We start from the raw sequence: 23,901 nt of genomic DNA, 5'->3' as shown, positions 1-23,901 counted from the left end.
AGACGAGTGAAGCTCTGGGGGGAGGGGGGGACGTATTGACAAATCAGATGAAATTAGAAATCAATTCAATACTGGAGTGAGGAAGACGAAAACCATTTGGATCAGGTACTTGTGGCCGTTTAAAAACAGTCGTCAGTCTGTGCGGTTTTAAAGAGTTAATTAAAAACATTCAATTTCCTGGCCACTTTCTATCAGCTGCACCGGGCAAATTGCGGCTTCACCCGACCTGTAGACCTGATGCATTGATGCGGCCTGGAATGCAGCGGGGGTGTCTCCATCGAGGGCGGTTGGGTCGCAGCCCGCCGCTTGCCATAAAGAGACTCCGAGCGGCTGCTGCGGTTCCTGAACTCGGACTCAAGCTGACGTCAGGAGTAAAGGACTGCTGGAAGGAGTAATATTAACAAAGGCAGCAGCTCATTCCTACGAGGCCAAAGCGTTCCGCTTCCAGGGCTCTGGTTAGGATCCCATTGGGCCAACGGGAGGTGTGATGGATGCCTCGAAAGGTCAATGAACTTCGGGTCCAGGTCGAGTCGTTGCTGCTACCGTGTTAACCCGAACCCGAACCAAAACGAGATAAAATGCCTTAGAGGGACATCCAGCTCCCGACTTTATCGGCTCCCTTCAGCAGGCGGGCTTCTCCCGTACCGCGGCCTGTACGCCGAGAACATTTCTGTCTTTATCCAACTGCAACAACAGAACGACAATGAGCAGGAGTAGGATTCACGTTTAGGTCACAAACGACACGACGAGGCGTCTTTCTGCTCCTCTGATCAGCTGTCAGTGCTCGTGTGTGTGTGTGTGTGCGTGTATTCATGTGTGAAGTATAAGTGTGTGTTTTACTGTGTTTATTGCTTAACACACTCCATTTAAAATGGATTATTAGTGCTGTAGGTCAGGAACATTTCCCATTTAAAAAAAAAGAAGCCATTAAGATTCTTAATCGGGGAACAACAATGGAGATGTTCTTCCCGTTCGGGTTTCTTTAATCCGCTCTTCTCCCGTTCGGCTGTTTTAATTCCAGTTTGATTCCAGGTCCGTTTCAACCCATCATTACTTCTTATCTGTCTCCTCGGCAGCGTTCGGGTTTACCTTTATCTCTTTCCTCTGACTGTTGTCGGGGGGGTTAAATAAGGACCAAGTTTCTGCTTCCTTTCTATACTTTTCATTTAGTAGTTTCCTTCCGTAATAATAATAATTCTTTTTAATTGTTTAATCGTTAGGCGGTACGGTGGCGTAGTGGATAGCGCTGTTGCCTCACCGTGAGGAGGTACCGGGTTCGAATCCCATCTGTTGGGTGTTTGTATGTTCTCCCCACATCTGCGTGGGTTCTCTCCAGGTCCTCCGGTTTCCTTCCACCTCCAAAAACGTACAATTTAGCTCAATGGATTACTGGGGACACCACACCCATAGCAAGCTGGGATAGGCTCCACAGCAGCCCCCCCCCCCGAAGCCGGTCGATCTCGTGTTGCTTTTAGCTGACAGACGGTGCTGGAGAACAAAATGTGGATCACATCCACAGTAAAGCAGCACATCGAGGTCCTCCTCCAAAGTCCCACAGCATCGTGGTCGGACCTGTGCCTGCTGTGTAGCCCCTCCCACTCATGAGTATAGTGGGAGGGGGCCGCGGCGCGCTAATGCCAGACGTCTGGGGAGAAGGCCAGAGAGGGAGGAGGAAATGAATATTCCCGGGGTGGGAATGGCGCTGATGGTAACCGGATCCACTGGCTGCAGGAGGCGTGTCCTGTGACCCTCCATGACAGGTGAGGCTGGAGGGATTATCGTATCCGTCGTCCAGCTGGGACTCCGAAGAAGAACGTTCGTCTTGGTGCAGCAGCAGCAACATAAAACAAAAACAAAAACACGAGGGAATGAAACGATCGACTTGGCCTGTTGGTGGCGGAGCTCTGCTGGTCAACCGGCCCAGTCAGAGCCGACCTTTGACCTTTGAGGGCACCGAAGCCAGCCAGCCTGAAGCCGAGTAAAGAAACGCATTAGCTGTGCTGCACATCCAGTTTGTTGTCATCCTGCTCCGCTGCTTTGCAATATCTCTATTGATCACCAATAAGGCGCTTCCTGGCCTGCATCCGGAATGCCTCTTCCACCTGTCGGCGCCGTTCGGGATCCTCAGGCGGCTGTCCTCTCTCTGGTTCTCATTCCGAAAACTAGAGGGGGCGGGAATTCCAGAGGAGAAGTTTTCTGAGTTTGCTTTTATTTTCCTTATTGATTTTTGTCTAAATTGTTTATGTGTTGTTTGCACATATAATGGAAGCTATAAACGTATGAGACAAAGGAAGGGAGATAAAATTTAGAGGGGAATCAATCGAGCTCTATTTGCCAGATTTGTATCCCATATATATATATATATTGGTAATTATCAGTTCAGTTAATATTTTACTGCATTAATCAATGCGTTATTGATATCAGATTTCATCATCAGTCACTGTAAATTGTTTACTGACATCACAGGACTTCTTTAAGATTTATTTTATTGCATTTTAAAGGTCCGGCTGTTGAAGCCCATTCACTCCGCCCTTTCCGATCCCTGGGAGGTCTCGCTGCGTCTCATCTGCATCATCCATGTGGATCTAATGAAAGTTCAGGCCCGCTCGCCATCAGCAAGGTCTCCATAGCTGCAGACCCGTTGACTCTCAGACATTCCTGGTCGGCACGGTGATAAAAGCGCAGCCATTATGGTAATAAAATGGCTGTCAGGTGCTGGGAAGGACCGACTCGCTTTCTGTCTCCCTCCCGTCCCTCATCGCTGTCCTCAACTCTTGGTTCCGATACACTGCCGCCGTCGTCTATGCTGTCATCTGTGCACTCAATAGAGCCTGACGGGACGGGGGGGGGGGGGGGGCAGGGGGTCTGGTGCGAATATACAGGCGGGAGAAGTTGATCAGAGTTGCAGAAGTCCTTGAGCAAAGTCGCGTTGTGGAGGAGGACAGAAGAGGTGGACATCGCTGCTGCCAGCCTGGAGGAAGACGAGACAAAAGGGCCTCTCGATTCAAAGGCCTTCCTTGCTGCTGAAGTGGGATGAGCTTTGAATGTTAAGCATTTATATCGGCTGGCGGTGGCACCAGTATTGATTAATCCCTGGAAGACAAGGTGTGGGTATGACTTAACACGTACTCAGCATTGTGATGGGGAAAAAGAAGCTTTCTGTGCGGATTTAACTAAAAATGTTGAATCATTATTGAACAAAATGGCAGCACGGTGGCGCAGGGGTAGCGCTGTCGCCTCACAGCAACAAGGTCGCAGGCAGACGCACGGCTGCAGCAAAGGCAATGATCGCCACAAGAACATGCAGACATGACCACGAACAATTGCAGCTGAGACGTTGATATGAAGCCAGAACCAAACCCAGAAACAAGATGGCGTGAATGTGGGGGGGGGGGGGTAAAGAGCATGGATGGCTTCATAATCCCTTCATCCCTTCACCGGTGGGTTAGACTCCATCGTCATGGCTGCTGGTCCTGGGATTAGGCGGCGGCTCCCGTGACCACTGGCGGTGATGGTGGAGGTGGAGTGACCATCATCCTAATATTCCATGATGGGATTTCTGTCAGCCAATCACAGTCATCTCAGGCATCTTAGGCTCAGGATGCATCAACGGTGCCCTCGCCACTCGCTGGGGATGTTATGGAACGTTCACACTTTGGGGGGGTCCTGCCATTAAAGCGTCAGTGGGGGGGGGGGGGGGTCTTAACTCACTGCATGATCCAAGTCTTTAACCGTGGAATACAGAGAGTAAATGGGAGGAGCGTTCGGACAGACTTGCGCTCCCTTCCTGTGAACCAGACTATATTTGGTATCGCCTGATTTAAGTCCAATTTTCATTCCCTTCAACTCGGTTTCTGGCCTCATCCAAACTCTCGTCGGACTCATCCGACACTTTAGAAGGTAAATGCTCCACTGTGCTCATCAGGTAGTCTAAAACTGCCCCCCCCCCCCCACAGAGGCTAAAAGCTGATACGGAATTTGCCATATAGCTCGGCGGAGCAGGGGAAGCTCCAGATGTGGGTTATCTGTGGGTTTCCCCAAACCGCCACAATCATGGGAGCGTTTCCTGCGTTGTGCCACGGGATTCAGTTCCGGCCAAACACGACAGCAGGTGATTTCACTGATTCATTCCTCCCCGGCGACTGAAGGTGTGCTAATCAGTGAAATCAAACGCTCGAGTGTTTGCTTCACACGCACGGCTCTCAGCAGCACGCCGTTTGTTCAACCGCCAGGCTATCTTCAGCTGACTTCTGATCTTATTACTCAGTGTTTGCCTGCCCTTCGCTCCGTTCAGCCCCCCCCTCTGTTTATTCACCATGATACCTCACACTGACGGGCCGGAATGCAAATCAAATGTACGAACGTCGCGGTTCGCCGGGTGGTTACGATTCAGATTCGTCTTTGTCAGGATAATGGCCAATCATCTCTTCTCGTTTGGATAATTTATTTTTTGCACATTTCTGAAACCTTCTTTGCAAACATCTGCTCGCCACAAAACGACACGTAATTGAGCGCCACTTTCTGCATCCTTTTCTGAAACGGCAATTACAAATTCCCAACCAGCCGCCCTCCCGCAGAAGCCCTTCTGGAAACACGAGAGCATAACGGGGACAAATGAGAGCAAGCCCCCCCCCCCCTAATTGATAACCTCATTACCTATGTCGACCAAGCTATTAACAGCCCCGCGTTCTGCACCGTCTGGGTCACTGGGTCACCTCTGGGACTTGCATATGTGAGCAGCCAGCATTAAATTGGTACAAGATGGCCGGGTCTCTGCGCGCCACGTCGGCTGACACACACTCGACGGGACGCCACGGGCCGGCGGCTGCTCTTTGACGCTCCACGCAGAGAAAGGGACACACACGGATGTTGGATGGAGGCGTCTGGGGCTGTTATCGCCAAAGCTGACTGCCCCTGTTGCTCCAGACGGACGCCCGGGGAAAAACACTCAATGAATCCTAAAACTCTACGTCCCAGATGTGGATAAAAACATCTGACTTTGTGTTTTCAGCTTCTCAGCTTTGAGTATTTTGATAAGAGTTTAACATTTGATTGCATGAATCTAGTATTTGTTTGGTTGTCAGACTCTTAGCACGACGACACGACAACTCGACAGTGAAATGTAAAATCCAATTATTTTCTATTATTTTAATTTAGAAGTTATGGAATCAAATTACCTCAGCAGATATGCTAAACCTGCGTTTGGGCTAATCAGTGTAGCAGTAAGATCATTTCTCTGTCAGATTAGCACGCTGCTGCTCATCCGCAGAGTCTGACCGCTTGTTGAACGAACAGCAGTCGCTGTTTTTCCAGCTCTATTTTGGTCTCTATAAGGGAAATATCTGATCATCATGAATCCATCGATGAACGCAAAGTCTCGTTCTTTTCTTGTGTCTTTGATGATTTGAGACATTCGCCCCTCTACAATCCCTGGAGCTGCAGAGCAAGAGCTGCTCTTCCTGCCCGGCTGACAGTTTGCTGCTAGTCAATACATAATCAATTATTCCTGAAACAGTGTTGGGGGGCACGGTTGGGATGCCCGCTCTGTCTCGGCGGGTCCTTTGTGTTGGTGCAGCTCATTCATTCACAGCAAATGCGCAGTTTCATTTGTCAACATTTCACTGAGTACCTTCCCGTCGGCGCCTGAAACGATGCTCGTGTCTGGGTGGCCCCTTGAACTGGACACGAGTCCAATCAAGTTCATGATGCCAGAGGCTTAGCAGGATTGTTTTATCGCTGCTGCCTCTGCTTGAATGGGAAGGTGGGACTACGGTGAGAGGTGGTGATGGATGCTGAACACGTCTCCGCTCTAACTGAGGAGGAGGAGGAGGAGCCGACGACCTCCAGGAAAAGAAAGCTTCCTTTAACAGACAATACCAGGAGTCATACTTAAAATTATGGTTTTATACGGTATGTTCTCCCCGTGACTGCAGGGGTTCTCTCCAGGTTCTCTCCGGCTTCTCCAGTTTCCTCCCAACTCGATTGTCTCATCTGCAAGGAAATGGATGTGTGTATGGTTATTGCAAATACCGGTACATAATATACGGTTTAGTGGTTATATTTATTCTGGTTATGTTTTTCTTTTATTAAACCCCCTTTAACAATCTAACATTGAGAAACGTGCTAATCTCAGTCGGGCCCTTTTCACAGATTTGGACGTCGGATACAAATACGATCAACGGGATGCTTACCATGCTGGCCAAGTGTTCCTTGATGGACGCCCACAGGACGGTGGACTTGAATGGCAGCTTGGCAACCGGTGGTTGAGAGATCCATCATGCCTTGACAGGACGGAGAGGGCGTTGACGTCTCAGCCTGCCCCGGAGGTCCAGAGGCTGTCGGCTTAATGAGGCGCCCGCTGACAGGCGATGCGGTTTGTAGATCGTGCGGACATACGTGCGTGGCCGTGAACTTTCACAGAGGTGGAACGCGTGCCTCGTTAGAATGACTTCCACGGCTGAAATGGCCGTCGCTCTATCTGGCCGCGTCTCCGACGGCCTTGCGTTCTTCTTTCATTTCTCAAAAACAGAGATCACGCTTTTATCTCCACTTCCATCCTCTTAGGTTCGGATTCTTGGTTCTTCCTCTTCCACTGCAGGACGCCATCGGCTCAGCCGCCGTGTCCCACCAGCACCTCGGTGCGGAACAACAGTTCATGGTTTTGGTTTTGCCTCTGCAGAGGTAGAGGAGACCGAAGGCACGTGCAGGACGAAGGACATGGTGGAATCAACGTGACGGCAGGCTGCATACATTTCAAGGTACATGTACACTTAAAATAGCTTTATCTGCTGGTGTAGCCTCATTTAAACCCCCCCCCCCCCCCCAGAGGCTTGGAAATCAGGAAGTGATTTATAGGAGTTGACACTTTGTTTTCTTTGGCCTGCATATGAGTTTGGTTTTGAGATTATTTTCTTACTTGCTTGATGTAAATTTTGACGACTTCATTTTATTTCCTCCTGCAGCAGAAAGCTGTCACTGTGCGTCTAACTCGTCCCTTTTATCAGTTTAGGTCTTTGAATATAAAATCACACTCTATTGATGACGCTACTTAATCATCTGCAAATTAATTCTTGTGAGACTCCCTTTGTCTGCACGGCCATTGCTGCAATCATTTCATTTTTAATTATATGAAGGCTGCAAAGTGCCATGAAAGAGGACCCACACCTATTCACTGTTAGATATAATAGATGCATATCGGAGACACTTGGAGCATTGTGGTGAGATTTGGGAGGTTCGGCTGCCATTTGCATCGCCTTCATGGTCATATCCATCTCTAGTCCTCCGGACTATCCCCGCTTCTTTGTTCCTGTGCTGCAAGGCCCGATCTGTCACTCGTTGTCAACGGCAGCACAAGGTTTGTAAAGAATGAGGATGCTTGCTTGTTTTCAATGGACGCCTGAGCGAACTGTGTCAGCGAGAGATCTGACTGTTTCTGGGATAATTGTCAGAACCAGAACAGAACCGATCTACTGATATGATGAGGGGCATCCCACCTCGGAGATAAAGATTTCCACCACTGCCCCTCCTAACTTGAAACTCATTTAAAAAAACAACCTGAGCATCTTAACAAAAGTATTATAATTAGATAAAGTTAGTTTGATGTGAATATATTCTTGTTTCTGTGTATTTGTGAACATTCAATTCGCTGTTTCTGAGCACTGCTTTCTGGGAAATCCCTCAAACCCTCCTTTGACAGTGACATCTAAATGCATCCAACCCCCCCCCACCCACCTTGTTATTCCTCAGGTTTTATCTGAATTCAGGCGAGGCACACGTCAACCACAAAAATTCCTGCAGCTCTTGACACGGACAAAGCAGAGAGTCGGCGACTGTGATGAAATCTGGCTGTTACAGTTTAACATTCTCAATCTGAAGAAAATCCAGAGATGCTCGGATGCCGCCGCACATTTCTAGTAGAAGACGATGGAGGTGGTGCTGATGCGGTTGCTATGGTGGCTAGATTTTCACGACATCTAATCATTCATGCAGCTTTTTATAGCATTGTTCCTAAACGTAAGAACACTCCCATGGATGTTATTATTTCACTTTGTGCATTCTAATGCGTGCCTGTGCTCTATGCGACTGATCACTTGATTTCTTTTGGGCAGCATGGTGGCACAGTGGTTAGCACTGTTACCTCACAGCAAGAAGAATGGTTGCAGGTTCAAATCCAACTTGCGGAGTCCAGGTCGTTATTGGAAAAAGATAATTAATTTTCAATTAACTTACCTGGTTAAATAAAGGTTAAATAAAAAAAGAATTTGAGCCGAATGTGAGAAAGCGTTCATTCACGCGAACACATGTGATTCGTATTCGGATGTTTGATCGCGAATCACATGGGTTCACATGAATGGAGGCGCTACAAAGTAATTGGCTTTGCCTGCAGAATCAGCAGCGGGACAGGAGGAGAGGAGAGAGACGGAAGGAAGAGGATGCTTTGCCTCAGCTCATTAACCAACGCCTGTTAGCTCGGAAATAAATTGTGTGAGATTCCACCACTGGAGAGCCTGATTAGTTCATTTTTCTCCTCCCCCCCCCCCCTCCGACTGATCCGTCGTTGGTGTAGTGAGGCAAGGCCTGCTTTTTCCTGTCACTATGTCTCACTTATTCGCACGCCGTGTGAGTCCGAGCGCGCGTGCACGGGAATCGGCGGCCCATGGGTTCTGGAGCAGATGTGAATGAGACCTCCAACTCCAAGGTCACCGAGACCCAGAGTCTGGCTGACCGGGGCTCCATTAGCTGGACTGATGGCTAACAGAAATCTTCAAGAAGCAGACACAGCTATGGGGATTTCTTACTGCCGGGAAAAAACAAAACACTAACTTTCCACTGTGAATCCTGTTGGAAGTTTTGCTTTATTGACGTTGATGCCCAGGATTTTAGTAAGATCGTTCAGTCTTGGCAAAGGGCGATGCTTCTTCTGTAGGTCCGCTGCAGAAAAAGTCCAATTCTGATTAATATCTTGTTGAAAAACTTTGGCACGCTGCGAACTTTATTAGCATGCTGTTCAAAACGCGGGCCGGAAAGCGCAAACAGTCTGAAATCCATCGTTGCAGTGAAAGCGCTTCAATTTGGAAGCAATTTCAAAGCAGAATGGAAATGATTTAAACATGGATTTGCTGCGGCAATTGACTACAATATCTGTTGGCTCAAATATTACCTCATTGCAGCTGATAAAAAAACGGAAAGCACTTCACCATCAGGCTGCTGTTTCCATGCCTTTGTTACGCACAGCACATCGGGATCAATGCAATAAGAGACACACTGCACCATTTAGCGTCGAGCCAAGTGTACATTAAAATGTAAATGTTGTGTAGCAGGCATGTGTGGCAGGATGGGCTGATGATGCGCGGACGTGTGTGTGAGTGGTCAATCACAGAATGGCCTGTCATCTTTTCCCGCCGCTGCTCCTCCCTCCTTAATAACATCATTAATCAGGAGTGTCGGTGCTGAGATATGGGTCGATAAACAATTTGCAGCAACATGCCTAATGGAAACCGGAATCATTTAATATATTCACCGGCTTATAAATCCTGCAGATGAGACTCTGCTGGAACACGCCCATCAGCATTATGCAATGGCTCCGTTAGCACGGGGAAGCTAATGCACCATTTAAATGAACCAAAGGCTGGTTGTGTGCGCTTTAGGGTTTTGTCGCTCCGTATACCGGCAGGTTTCACACCTGAAGCTCCCGTATTCTGCGTCTTCCAGGCTTGATTGATGTCACAAATGCTTAATGCATGAAACAAATCACTTATACTTGATATTAAAATGCCATAACAAATTCAGTTTAGGTTGAACAACTTGTGTTCCGCAGTCACTGATGGATGATAGCGATAACAGCGTAAGATAAGCAAGGACGTACATTTTACAACGGGTGAAAACGCGTTCTTCCAGCTTTAATATTCATATGATTCATTAATAATATAATCAGTGGATTTAGAGTTAGTCGGTTGAAACTTAACGCCTCTTAAAGGTCCTGGAACATTTTTCTTTTTACAATATACTTTAAAAATCTAGTGGGGAACCTTCTAGCAAAGGGCAAGACGGGAGTTATGTAATTGTTGCGTTGGTTTGTCTGTGTATTAGCAAGATAACTTGGATGAAATGTTGGGAATGTTACCAGGAACAGATTATTGCATTTTGGTGATGAGTCAGAATAGATCCTGGATTTAGTATCACTTTGTAATTTGTGTTAACATTGCAGTGAATGGAGCTTCAACATTTGTTCCTCATTATCTCGGTTGATTATTGACTGATATCTATGGAATTTGACAGTCATGTAGGGTGGGGGCCTCTGTGTTTACACAGAGTTTCATCTGGATCAGATCCAGAATGAGGTCAGGAAGAAATATTACGCCATTTACAGATTAAAAATCAGTTAAAAATCAACTCTTTCTGGACTGTGGGCTGATAATTCTGCAGCATCTGCGTTGGATGATTCATTTGAGACGCAGACGGAGGGAGCAGCCCTGCCGGGAAGAACAGCGAACTTGCCCACATCGCACTCTCACACAGCGACGGACAAAGTTATGTACATAAAGAGATCAAACTGGAGGCTCCACTGTGACTGACACACCCACACACACACCCACACACACGAGGGGTTTCTGGAAGACACACTCATTCCAGACTGGTTAGAGAAGAGTGTTAACTGGATTAGTAATGCATATACAGTGTGTGTGTGTGTGGGGGGGGTGATGCCGTCATCTGACCTGGACTGCCCATCCCACTGGCTAATTGGTCTGAATGTTCATCCTGGTTCTCCTCTCTGATTGGTCCTGGTGGTTGGTCGTTGGCAAATAAATCCTCAATACACTGAAGTGGGTTTGTTCATCAAGCCACTGCAAAATAACCCATCATGCACTGCTCTGCTCCGCAGTACGAGGAGCAGAGCAGTGTTCCGGTTTGGCTTCAGTGGACTAGGTTTATTCCCTCAGCTCATATGTACCTGTGCTTGGACCACATTGTATTTCCAGAGCTAAAAAAAAGAAGCACCTTTTGCTGCTAGTCATTCAGAGCGTGCAGCCGCAAAACTCCTTTTTCATTTGTTTTCCACTCTAATCCTGCAGCAAAGAACAAAAACAATCAGGACAGAACGGTTCCGCCAGCGCTCGGGGAAACCGAGTGCAGTTTATGTTACACATGGCTGGATTGTGTAGGTTTACTCCTATCCGGGATGTAATTCCATTTTCAGGCTAGGTAGCTGCTGTTACTGTGCTCCTGATTGGTTTGTCAGCTGACTGCAGAAACACAGACCTGATTGAGAGGGGGGGTGGGGGGGGGGAAAGAAACATAGAGGAAGAAGCTCTGAAGGGAAAAGCTGAACTTGTGTCCCTAGAAACAAAGAAAAAGAACTTGAATGGAAGAATCTTGCCTGCAGAGAATGAAAACAACGAAGGCCATCTCTAGTTGTCTCATCGCTAAAGCCCAGCGTAATAATTGCGTTAGCACCAACTGATTAACACACACACATTAACACACAAGCAGAGCATCCAGGTTTTTTTTGTTTTTGTTGCCGGCGTTTCACTTTGTTGTATTTATTGTGTACATCTGAGGTAATAATCCGGGACCGTCGTATGCAGCAATAAATAAAGGCTCAAGGAGCGATGGAAGAAATGAAAAGGCTTCCTTTATCGCGGCTGTAAAAATGTGCCAATCAATACTTTCTATTATTTTGAATACTTTGCAGTCTGACAAAAGCCCAATCCAGATTTCTAACCATTCTCAATGATCTTCACGTTTTAACCTTTTTATAGAAAAACATTTGAAAGCCTTCGCTATGAAATGGGACGCTACTCGTCACGTCATCAGTGGATCCGTTCTGTTTCGGTTCTGATAATTAGCTGCTAATTTCGTCTTATTATGGGGCACACACAAAAATACTACTATGCCAATACTTATATTCCTACTATGATAGTTCCTCTATAGAAACCCAAACGTGAAACAACAATGACTCAACATTATTCGTTTGGATCTTTCAGTCAGTTCTATAGTCCCGCCATGTGAAAGAGAGCACGCACACACACACACACACACACACACACACACATGCACACACACCATTTCATAGCACCTTTCAGCCCAGCAGGTCGTTTTTGCCAGTCTGTCATCGCTTCACCAAAACCTCTTTCAGAGGCGTAAATCAGCAGCCGGCCCCAGGCTGACGAGCACTACTCTCAGGGGGGGCCCCCCTCTGAGCCAACGCAATACAGCGTGAACGCACCAGGTGGGAGACAGCCGCATGGCGCCAATTCTGGAAGGAAGTGCTACGAGTCATTACTGGGTTTGGAAAGTATTTGTAGCATTCGAAGCATCCATTCTACGCAGGAAGACCCGCAAGACGGATGAAAAGAAGATGAGTCGAAGACGCAGCTGCAGAGATCTGTTGAGCTGTAGTCCAGAGTAATCAGCTATCGCCCATTTTAAGGATCAATACGTCGACTTTTCACCAGTGGGTTGGAGAAATCGAGTAAAAACCTCCACAGCATGCATAAGGTTATTATTATTATTATATATTATTATTATTATTATTATTATTATTATTATTATAAGGTTGGACTCTAATCAGGGACAAGTGGGTAAAAGGAGCTGATTAAATGATTGTCATTGATGAATTAATTGGGGGGGAGGCACCGTGCGCTTTGCCATCGGCCCGTATCTCACTGCGTATCTCTGGGTCGGCTCCATCTCCCGCTCTACATGGCCAGACAATTAGCTGTGCAGCCCTCGCTGCCAAAGTCTGTGCTCCGTAGATTTATGAATGCGCGGGGCGGCCTGGTCTCAAGGTGGGGGGTGGGGGTGGGGGGGGGGGGGGTCGTGTGTTTATGTGTGGGTATGTACCGATGAGGCCATGGGGGGGGGGCAAGGCTGTCCTACTAATGAGGCGACACCAGATTATTTATGGTGGACTGGATATGGAGATGAGGTAATACCTGTGTGTGTGTGTGTGTGTGTGTGTGTGTGTGTGTGTGGCCTAAACACTAGAAATCATATCTCCCACAAGGACGAGAGAGACTTCATCTTCATGATTCACCATCTCTCCTCTCTCTACTTCTTCAGACACTTCCACTCAGTGGGAAACACATCGGTCACAGCTACGTTGTGTATCGCACCTTTCTGGGCAAAACTAAAACGATCTTTCCGTCATGACTCAACGCTTCTTTATTTTCAGGGCAATAGTTGTGTGATTCAGAGCTGAAGCCCGGCGTCCAATGGCTGCAGGTCAGCAGGACAGAAGTGATTAATACATTTTATTTCTGTAAATGGCACCTCTTGTATCGGTCAAGGTATTGGAGGAGCCTGGACTTTTAAGGCTATAGCCAAAATGTTCCGTAGACTGTAGAAATGAAAGGTTCACAGTTGGAGAACTCTTCAGTTTATCTGTCCAGACAAGCCTGACCCGTTCAGTCCTTGTTAAAATCATCCATCTCATCCACTGCAAAGATTAAACAGATATGAGTCTGCTGCTGCGTGGATAGTTTTCTCTCTTAAAAACCAAACACTTCTGACCATTTTGGCAGCCAGCGATTTGACCTTTGGATAGATGTCTTTCATTAAAGTGGAGGGCTTGCACGGCTGTGGATTGGCTGCGCCGTCGGGTCGGCCTTCTGGCGGCCCTGTTAACCGGAGGACTGACCTGAATCCTCACCTCAATCTTTGTCCTGTTTCACACAGACTTTCTCCTGCAGTACAAATGCAGACCTTTGATCCAGTGGTTTTGTAATTTATGTTCTCTTCAGCAGACCGTTATGCCGAGGTATATTTATTTCATGTTTGTTACCAGAGCCGTTTTTGTCCCAGGGTCAGAGGCAGACAGTGGAAGGGAATGTCTGTCTTGTCAGAGATTTAAAAAAAATGAAATACAGGTGCTATTAGAGTCCAAGTGTTTGATTCCAATCTCCTATTTATTGTCTTGTGGGTAGACTATATTAGTGTTTTCAAATGAGTCAGACAACCAAAGACACGTGAAGCATTTTTACTTGATTTATAATCCCTAAACAGAATCAGTGTGTGTTCCTTCTTTAGATACACCAACATCCAGCAGCAGCAAGTGCAAGTGAAACGCTTGCGCCTCATTGCTGGAAGGCATGTTTGTGTGACGTGGAGTTACTGCTGCATGTGACTGCTGCATGCGACTTCTGCATGCGACTGCTGCATGCTACTGCTGCATGCGACTGCTGCATGCTACTGTTGCATGCGACTGCTGCATGCTACTGCTACATGCGACTGCTGCATGCTACTAACCCTAACCCAGGGTTACCGGTTCAGATGGGTCTAACCCTAACCCTGGTCTTTTTAAGCAATATAAAGTATAACCTCCTGTATAACCCCGGGACTGCTCAACATGTATTACATACATTAAAGCCACGCTCTGAAGCGGGTGAGAACAGAACATCCATGCGATGTAGCGTTGGCAGAAATCATGGCCCCTCCTGGAGGTTTCATCTTGAAACAGGCGCGATCCCGTTTCTACTTCCGATACAACATGAGGCTTGTTTTAAAGTAGAAACTTTACATCACTATCAGCGCGACGCTGTCGGGGAGCCTCAGGTCTGGACCGCTGAATATTCTCCATCTGCTACCTGCATTTTAAGTAGACGAGCATTTTTGAATGGTTCAGTGTGAAAATGCAATGCCAATGAATTACATCATATTACGTCGGCTACCAAGCTTCGCCATTCTCTGGATGGGGCCCGTGCATGCCGGGAATGGGGGGGGGGGGCGTCTGCCAGCGTGTCCTGTTGATGTAGCCAGCTTTATCCCCTTTTGCCAGTGAGATGTGACTAATATGAAAACACATCTGACATCTGGCTTGCTCCAGCTCCTCGTTTTAAAGAGATGTTGGCTCAGTAAAGCGTTCATTTGCTCTTTCCTTCAAGAGGGTAGACATCTGCCGGCGCAGCGTCTGGAGAAAATGCTCCTCAAATGGAGATATTTACACTGAAAGTGTAATGTGTGCATATGGATAAGCAGAGATTTGTGGCCTTCCTTTACTTGCGTTAGTGATGGGGTGTTTTGTCTTGGTGCATAAAAGACAAATGGAAAGAATCAATGGAAATTACAGCATGTCCTTGTTGCTTTACTGGAAAAGCCTTGTTGTTTTCAGGTCAAGCTTTAAATGTCCTCCTGAGGATCCTTACAGTAGAATTAAAGTTTAAAAAAAAATCTGATGACATCATGTGTATCAGAGAAATCTCACATCTCAGGAATTCCCAACCATAAAACAGAATAGAAGTCTGTTTGTGACCTCGCTTCAAAGGTAGCGTCGTCATTGTGGACACGATTTACGAGCATATCCATGAGTTACCTATTTCAGACTGTGTTTATGGGATTTTAAGTTTTAGTAAAAAAAAAAAAAAGGAGATTCTCATTCTATTAATCGTGATGCCATGCCACGTGTTATCGCCCTGATGAACACCTTTATCCATCACCACCCTACAGGTCAACAGAGGGAGTGCAGCAACTGGGTGTCAGGGGAAATGTAAAAAGGAACGAACAATGGAAGTGTATAAAAAAAACTAGGATCAATTCTAATTGGCTCAGCTATTTCTCTGATGGTAATGGTTTTATACATTTATAATACTGCAGAAAGAGAATACATGGAACAGAGGTGCCGTACCCACTGAACGACATTCAGGACAGAATTCAGTGGCCATATATCTGCTAAAAGACTGAATGTGATTGATCAATTCTTTAACTTTCAGCTTCTGCTAAAGCACCTATAAATAGTAAGTATAAATTATTTAATAATATAAATATTACTTTCACACGGACAATGGATGAAATGCCAATGCAGAGGTGAAAGAACTCGTTGAGATTATGGGCTGACCTGCTGCTTGTAAGACTTTATTGTAATCTGTTGCAGTTTTTCAGATAAAAGGAACGGTTGATAATTCCATCTGGAGTCAGCGGGAACCATCAGGACTTAAAGGAGTGTGAATATTTGACCTGTATGAGACGTACTCGTTACGCTAAATTAATTCAGGTTCGTGGAACGGCATAAATCCTGCAGGTTGGGAAATAAACCTGGACTGTGTGATATTTCCAGCCATGACCACGTGAGTTTAAATGATGCTTCCGGAAGCTTATCACAGCTCTGCCAGTTTTTCACTTTGTAGCCTGTGGTGACGTTTCTGTGCTGCCACTGGTCACTACGCGTTTCTCTTCACTGAACAAAGATTAGTTTGCAAGAGCTGAGAGGGAAGCAAGGAAATTAAGTTGGAGCGCGATGAACATATGGAGCCACAAGCGTTGTAGGACGACTGCCAGAAGGTGGAGACAGACGTTCTACACAGCGAGGAGACGTGCGGAATGGGAGGATGGATGAGGGAATGTTCCCAGGACCAAATTTGGAGGACTTTCCAGGACTGGCCTTCCGCTAATCTGGCCACATATCCGCGTACCCAGCCGGTATCAAGGCCAACCTTTAGAAAAGTTCCTTCTGGTGGTTTTCTTTTCTGTCCTGTGAATGAAGTCAGATTTATCACTGGTTGATAACGGCAGCAGCAACTGGCTTGAACAGAACTAGAATACCGTCAGGCTTTCAAGGAATGTCTGAGAAAACCGGGAATCTGATCCGAAATCTGCTGCTAACCCGCTGTGGGAGCGAGAGAGCGGCCTGAATGTTGTAGAAATGTAGTAAGATAATTATCTGAACCAGAACAGAACCGAGCCACTGACGGCGTGACGAATGGCCTCCCATTGACTGGACCGTACACTGCCCCCTCATAAATAGGGGGGGGGGTCAAATCCTAACAAGGGTTGGGGTTTTAAGTCTCACACTTCACCATCAGCTTCTACTTCCTACATTATTTGCAGTTTAATGTGTGGTGCTGAGTCAGAGACGGAGGAACCGCCTGGATGGAACCGGAGGCCTTCCACGCAGCGTCGTTCGGATGCGTGTTCAGCGTGCTGCAGAAGATGCCTTGCTCTGAGTGTCTAATTACTCCTATTGAACCTCCTCTTCCTGTCCTCTGTCGTTTTTTCTCTGACCTCCGGAAAAACAGCCCAAAACCCCCCCAACAGTTAAGGATCTCTTTGTTCCACTTGGATGTTGTTTTTTCCCCCTCAGCATAAAGAGATAATTGATCATTTTGCCCCGTCCTCGGGCTCCCTGACATCAGGACGACCTTATGTTTTTGTTCCTCCTGTTATTCACACCAAATTTATGTGTTATTACTCAAACTCATGTTTAATTATCAAGTGGGGGTTAGGGGAGGAATAAATATGTTCCCGGGCAATGTAAATGAGCCCCCCCCCCCAAAGAAAATAATGTTGTTAATAATAAAACATTCATTACAATGCCCTGCATGTCCTGCCAAGAACTGGAGGCGAAACTCAGGGACCATTTGTTCCATACCGGCGCCGCGTATCTATAACTCTTCATAAATGAATAATTAATTAACCATTAACTGAAACAGGTGATAATTAGTGCAGACTCATTGTACATGCCCGGCCTCAGGTTGCTCCTCTGAAGCAATCCAACGGTGCCAGCTGAATAAATGTAGAAGTGGCTGTGGTGCCTTTAAGGCAGGTGCAGTTCAAGTTCTGCATGGAGCATGTCTGAGCTTGCATGTATAGATGAATATTGTATGCTATGACTCTGGATTTTTTTTTTTTTTTTTAATCCAACATTAAATATGGGTATCCTGTAAAAAGAGGTGCACGGTGGCGTGTGGACAGAGCGCCGCGTCCTCCTTCAAAGATTTCCAAATATGAATGAAAAGCCCATTTTCAGCGTGCACTTTGTGCCGATTACACCCATTGGGTCCAATTAGTCAAATAGCACGATTCGCTCTGAGGCTGGAGTGTTCCTTCCTCTCGTGATTGGATGCCAAGCTCTGGGGCTACACTCAGGTTCAAAGGATACACAATCACTTTTATGTTCTAATTAGTATACTGAACGGTGCACAAAAACTACAGTTGCTCTAACTTTTGCTCCAAAGGATGATTTTTATGGCGATAAAGCAGGAAGAACAGATGAACATAAAGGACGCAGGTGTCACTTTGGATAAACAACCATGTAATAAACTACCTTATTATTTTGCTAGTCACCAAATGGACTTTACTCTCTGTATGCAGCGCAGACGGGCACGGCCCGTGGTCGCATCACAGTGAACATTTTAATGTGTCCTATTTTTCATTTTAAAGGGACTAAAGTGATTTTCATTTGTCCGCTCAGCCACTGCGTGGCTCTTCCGGGTTATTGTGGTTGCCGGTTTGATGGCTACCTGTCATCATCCCCAGCCTTTGTTATTGACTAGGAGAAAATCATGCTTGTTTTTCCATCTCCAAAGTTCTAAAGGAAAAGCAGCATGCACGTCCACTCATTGAGACGCATACAATGCATTATTGTCCTCACCCTCGAATGCCTCTGCTGCCCTGCTGCCGGTCTTGTTGCCGGGGGCAGCAGCTTGTTGTCTTCTTTGCAATATCAAAATCTACAAAGATTTTTCCGGCAACATCCAAACATCGAAAAAGCTAATAAGGAAGCTCAAACATCCGATCTGACTGAACAAAAATCGATGCTCCAAACTGAACGCTGTGGAATAAAACTATTATTTAGATATTATTATATTATTATTTAATTAACAAATGAAATGTTTGGAGCAGTTTTCCAAATATATGTTCTTAGATTAGAAGACTGTCTCTGCTTTTCATGGAAGCTCTTATTCCGGCTCTTTTCAAATGAGAAACATCAGCAGAGACGTTTTTTGGTTTTGCAAGTTATTTTGCGTGAATCTGCCAGAAGAAGCTTTTTCTATGCTGAATTGTGAAATGATGACTTATTTATGGAAAAGCAACATTTCAACTCATTGTTCACGTCGTCTCAGTGAATATACAGGAACACCTTGACATACGAGTATAATCCATTCCTGGGCTGAGCTCGTAACTCAAATCGGCTCGTCTGTTTTCAGAGAAAATAGCATTCTTCTTCATTTTTTGCTGTTTTCAATCTGAAAACAGCCGTTTTACAGTATTGCATGTTCTTTTGTCAGAAACTGCAGAAGAAGCCTGGCACACAAGGGTTAATAGACTATTTCTAGGCAGGGAGCCGATAATAAAGTTGTGTGACTAAGTCATTGGGATGCATTTAAAACCGGATCGCTAAGATTAGTTTCTACATATCCGGCCAATACGATTTAAAAAAAGCCCGAAAACAATCTCCCCCAGAAAAAAACCATAAAAATACAGGATTGCATGTTGAATTAAACAAAAACTAAATACATGGGAAAATTAGCCCTGCATCAATAACAGGGATGGCACTAGGATTACGCAAGGTTTAAAAATATATATACATATGGCTGCTTGCAGAGAAAAGATGAGGGCAAGCCAGTGTAGTGATCTCTCATTATAATCACGTTACTGTTGAATAATTGAAGTATCTCCTAGCAGAAATTAATTTCCTATCATCTGCTCTGCCTCTAATTTACTCGGAGAAATAATGAGAGTTGACATGGCTGCTCTTTCCGGCGCTCTGAACGCCAACATGGAGCCGTTGATAAGCAGGATGTGGCGGTGGAACAATGGCAGCTGCTCTTAGCCTAATCATTTATTTTATATTTTGCCCATGCTTTCACTAGCTTTGAATACAATAGGGCATGAAATAATATGAAATTTAGTCAATTAATAAGAGCGGCGGCGATTATTGAAGCTATCAAAGTTCCGCTTTAATTGCCGTTCCGTTCTAAAAAGTTATTTGGGAGTGGAATTAAAGTGCATGCCATCATATTCAGTTTGCATTATCCTTTCAAAGGTCACCTCCACCCGGCGTAGGACACGTGTCGAGGACAAAGCCAAGCAACTGATAGGCCATCTGTTTCGAAGATTGATGGCGCTCCGGCGCCATCAATGATCCGCCCACGTGGCTCTTAGCATTCTGTAGGTCTTCACGGTTTTGTCTTCAAGGGCGTCAGAGCTGAACAACGGCGCGTAAAAGGCTGAATAATAGAAAGGGAGATGGAGGAGAGGGAGTGGGACGAATAAAGACAGGTTGGTGCAAAACAGAAACGCCACGCTGTCAGCAGTCTCGTCACAGCTGGCCTGAAAGTCTGTGTTTTACCACCACGAGGCTCTCAGAGCTCGACATGTTCGGCGGGAGGAAGCGAAGCGTCGCAGGTAAGAGCCGTCGTGTTCCCGCCGGCCCACGTTAATGGCTGAGCGGGAGAACGGAGCTGCGGCGGCACGCCGCTTCGACGTAGGAGGGTGACAAGGAATCGCTTTTATCGTGTTTCCCCAATGGACAATTACCCGAGCTGTCCCTGTCTGCTGTGGCGACTCGTCCAGCAGATGCTGATGGTGCCTCCTTCTCCTCCTTCTCCTCCTTCTCCTGCTCTGGCTGGAGGCGCTTTCTCGCATCCTTCACGGAGTGAAGAAACATCCGTACAAGGAGTCAACAATACTCTTGGCACTCGCGTTAGCAATTTAATTGAACTGTCAGTGGCGAGACAAGGGACTTGAAACCTGCAGAATCTTTTCATTGCATCTTCATCTCTTTAGCCCCTCCTCTTCTTCGTGCCGTCTTCCTCTGCTCTGAGTTCCAGCGCCATCTCTCTGCCATTGCGCCATCAATGCTGTACTTATTTGACCCTGCGCCCCCCCAACAGTGGAAGATGACCATGAGTTGTTCTTAAAACTAATCACCTGACCTTTCCTACATTCCACCAGCTGCCCCCCCCCCCCAGTCGTTCACCATTCCGCCAGTATAAATCTAATAGAAGTAATTACCCATCATCCTCTGGGGGCCGTGAGGATGCCCCCCCCCCCCCCCCCCCTTGAACTTCAAAATAGTTTTTCCTTCTTATACTCAGCTGGGAGGGAAGAGTCACACTTAGATTTAATTGCCTCTGGCAGGTGAGGTAGACGACTCACCAGAGGCAGGTTCAATCAGCCAATGGTACACTTCTGATCGGGCTTCAGGGAGGAGTTTACCGAGAGCTGACATGGGGGGGCAGGACAGGAGCTGAACGGTTAAAGGGCCGACTTTATTTTGCATTTTACAAATGTTTTGCGCGTGTTCAATCACGGCCTTTCTAAAAATCTGAACATGACGTTGGAATTCAGAAGACTCGCACATGCCGCACAGAGATATGCAAAATAGAAGTGTGTACACGCAGCGTAGCGGGGGGGTTGGCTTGAGCGTACGTCCTCGCAGCGGCCTTGAGCCGCGGCTTTCATAGCCGAGGGAAAAAGTAAAAGTAAAGCTGGAGTCAAGGTGAAATTATTTAGGTGGCAAAAACAAAAGGCGCAGACGGAGAGAGGTCACGTTAAAGTCAGCACAAGTAGCCGCTAGAAGCTGGCGATCACGAGGCCCGTCCCCCCAGGGTCATTTTAAAGTTACAAAGATGGTCAAAGGCATATAAAACAGGCTGCAGCCGGTAACCGTGACAGGATATGAGTCATGATGACGAGGCGGAGAGGGGTGAGACGAGATGGATGAAGAGCACCTCGGCGAGCAGAAGGATGAGGGGTCGGGCGCTCCTGTGAGTCGATTCCCACGTTAGCGTAGACGCATGTAAATGATATGGATCAGACGTAATGTTGCTCCAGGAATATTAACCCCCCCCCCCCGCCCACCTGAACAAGGTTGTCTCCAAAACCGATGTTTGAGCTGAAGTGTTTAAAAGCCGGCACCTGAAGTATGGCTGCAGGGCGGTTGGAGGGATTCTCTACTTTTATTTACCGTTAGCTGAGTCAGCGTAAAGAACACCGTACCGGCATCCGGGGATTAACGGTGGCGATGATGACATCATTGGTTTCAAGTAAATTCCATTCCTTGCCATCATTTTCCCTAGAATTCTAATGAGCAGAATCCAAAACGGTTCTGTGGATATTTCCTGAGCGTCCGCCAGCGTGATGACAGCCTGGAGAAATGAAGTGCAGTTCAGGCTATTGATCAGGCTTCTTCTGATTTGTGTGATGCTCAGTTTTCTTGCTGCGTTTTCACGCCGGGATCATTGAATCGGGAGTTTCTCAGCAGAGTAATTACAAACCGCAACATGAAAAAGCTCCGGTAGCATTTTAAGCACGTCGGACCGGAGCAACTGAAGACAAGAGGTCGCAACTCATGTTCATGTTCAAGTGGCTGATTTGTCAAAGCGCTTTGTACCCGCGTGTTTTAATTGGCTCTGTCCGTTTCATCCCTGCTGATGCTGGGATAAAGTTTTCCCTCAAAGTTTTCCCACTTCTGATTTTTCACAGTGACAGATTTTTATCAGAACACGTTCAAAGAAATGATGAAACTGGAAGTCTGACAGGCACTGGCAGCGTTTTTGCTTGAGGGGAGTCCCTTTGTTTACTGTGATGTCGATCAGACCTCGGCTTGGATGGAGCGTGCGATGCGTCAAAGCGGCTGGCAGCTCTGCTGAGCGGAGACAGGTTATCCGTCATAAAACAGGATAGTCTGTCATCGCTCACCGGGACACGCAAAATCAGCTTCCTTCCGTCTCACAGATTACACATTCGATCCACTTCGGGTCGCTCTATTTGTCACGCGTGAATCATTGAGCTTGCAGACTGGTGATGCTGCTGAAATTCTCCTCGGAGAAACCGAGGCGACGAAACGGGCCGGACAGGACTTGAACCCTCACCTCGACCCGGTGAGGATGGGTCACGGCAGGGGGCAAAATGCCAACAAGTTCCCGAGCCTCTGCCGGCAGAGCAGCTAGAGAGCGTCTGGAGGATGGCGTGAGGTGGCGTTCTACTCATCACGCACCACGACGGCTCTGGTGGATTGGATTTGTCTCCTCTTTTTTTCCCCCCCAGCCATAACTCATTCTGCCCATCCGGCGGCCGCGTCGCACCGGCGGCGCCTACGAGTGTCATTTCTCTGGGTTATTGAGTTGTTTCTCTTCCCTTATGTTCGTGGAAATGAGCACAGTTTATATTTGAGTGCGGTGCTTTTAGAGGAAGCTGCACGATGGCTGTGTCAAATGAAGTGTGTTACACAAGATCCTTGTGCCTCGCATTCCCCGGGTGTTTTTGTGTGTCTGCAACAGCGAGACTTAATGGTCTCTGTGCTTTCACGTACCATGTGTACTTGTATGTGCTCACGCACACACACACACACACACCGATGTGCTTTAGTGGGCAAGCAATGGGGATCCAAACCGCTTTCACAGAGGTGAAAGTACTGAAAGTTGGGTTGCCACAGCAACTGTGATGGAAGCTGTAAATCACATTAATGGTGCCGCTCATTGTGTCTCCATCTTGATCAAATTCAGGTGCTGAAAAAAATGACGGTTCCCTGCTTTAGTGGAGCCTAAGCTGTCTGGGAAAGTTGAATAATGACAGCAAGTCGCAGTTTCATGTTCCTCTCTGTCAATGCCCAAATATCTGCCTGTTTGGAGCTGACCCTCGACTGCAGACGTGTTAAAGGTGAGCAGTAAAGAGGGGCGCTCTTTGTAGGAGATATCAATCACCTTGATTATCCTGACCATTGATGGATTCACTGAATGTGACTATTGGCTTCCGACACATCCGAACTGGAACACCCAGCTTGCATGCTCCTCTATGTTTGCAAGAGAGCTGATGCATCTGTGTGTCTGCTGATTTGTGCTTGACGCTCTGCAGCGTGATTTAAGGTGCTATCAGGGAGCTTTTTCTCTGAAGGCTACGGCTGTGAAGAACAATGGCAGCGGGAAGACTAGAAAAGTAGAAATAAATCTATCGGGCTCGAAGGAACAATTCAAAAATGTTAAGGGGAACAACGGTTTAGTCATATTTCTCTGTGGATTCAGCGCTTCTCACTTTAGACTTAGTCATTTCTATGCCTGACCTTTAATATAAAAATAAATATTATACAGAAGAACTGCAGCTTTAAAAAAAAAACATGCATTGCATGGAGACAGTGGTGACGGCAGCCATGGCGACAGACGAAGAAGCTTTGTTCAAACCGTC

The sequence above is a fragment of the Brachionichthys hirsutus genome, chromosome 17 (genome assembly GCF_040956055.1).
Source record: "Brachionichthys hirsutus isolate HB-005 chromosome 17, CSIRO-AGI_Bhir_v1, whole genome shotgun sequence".
Classification (NCBI taxonomy): Eukaryota; Metazoa; Chordata; class Actinopteri; order Lophiiformes; family Brachionichthyidae; genus Brachionichthys; species Brachionichthys hirsutus.
This window is presented reverse-complemented; position numbering follows the sequence as displayed.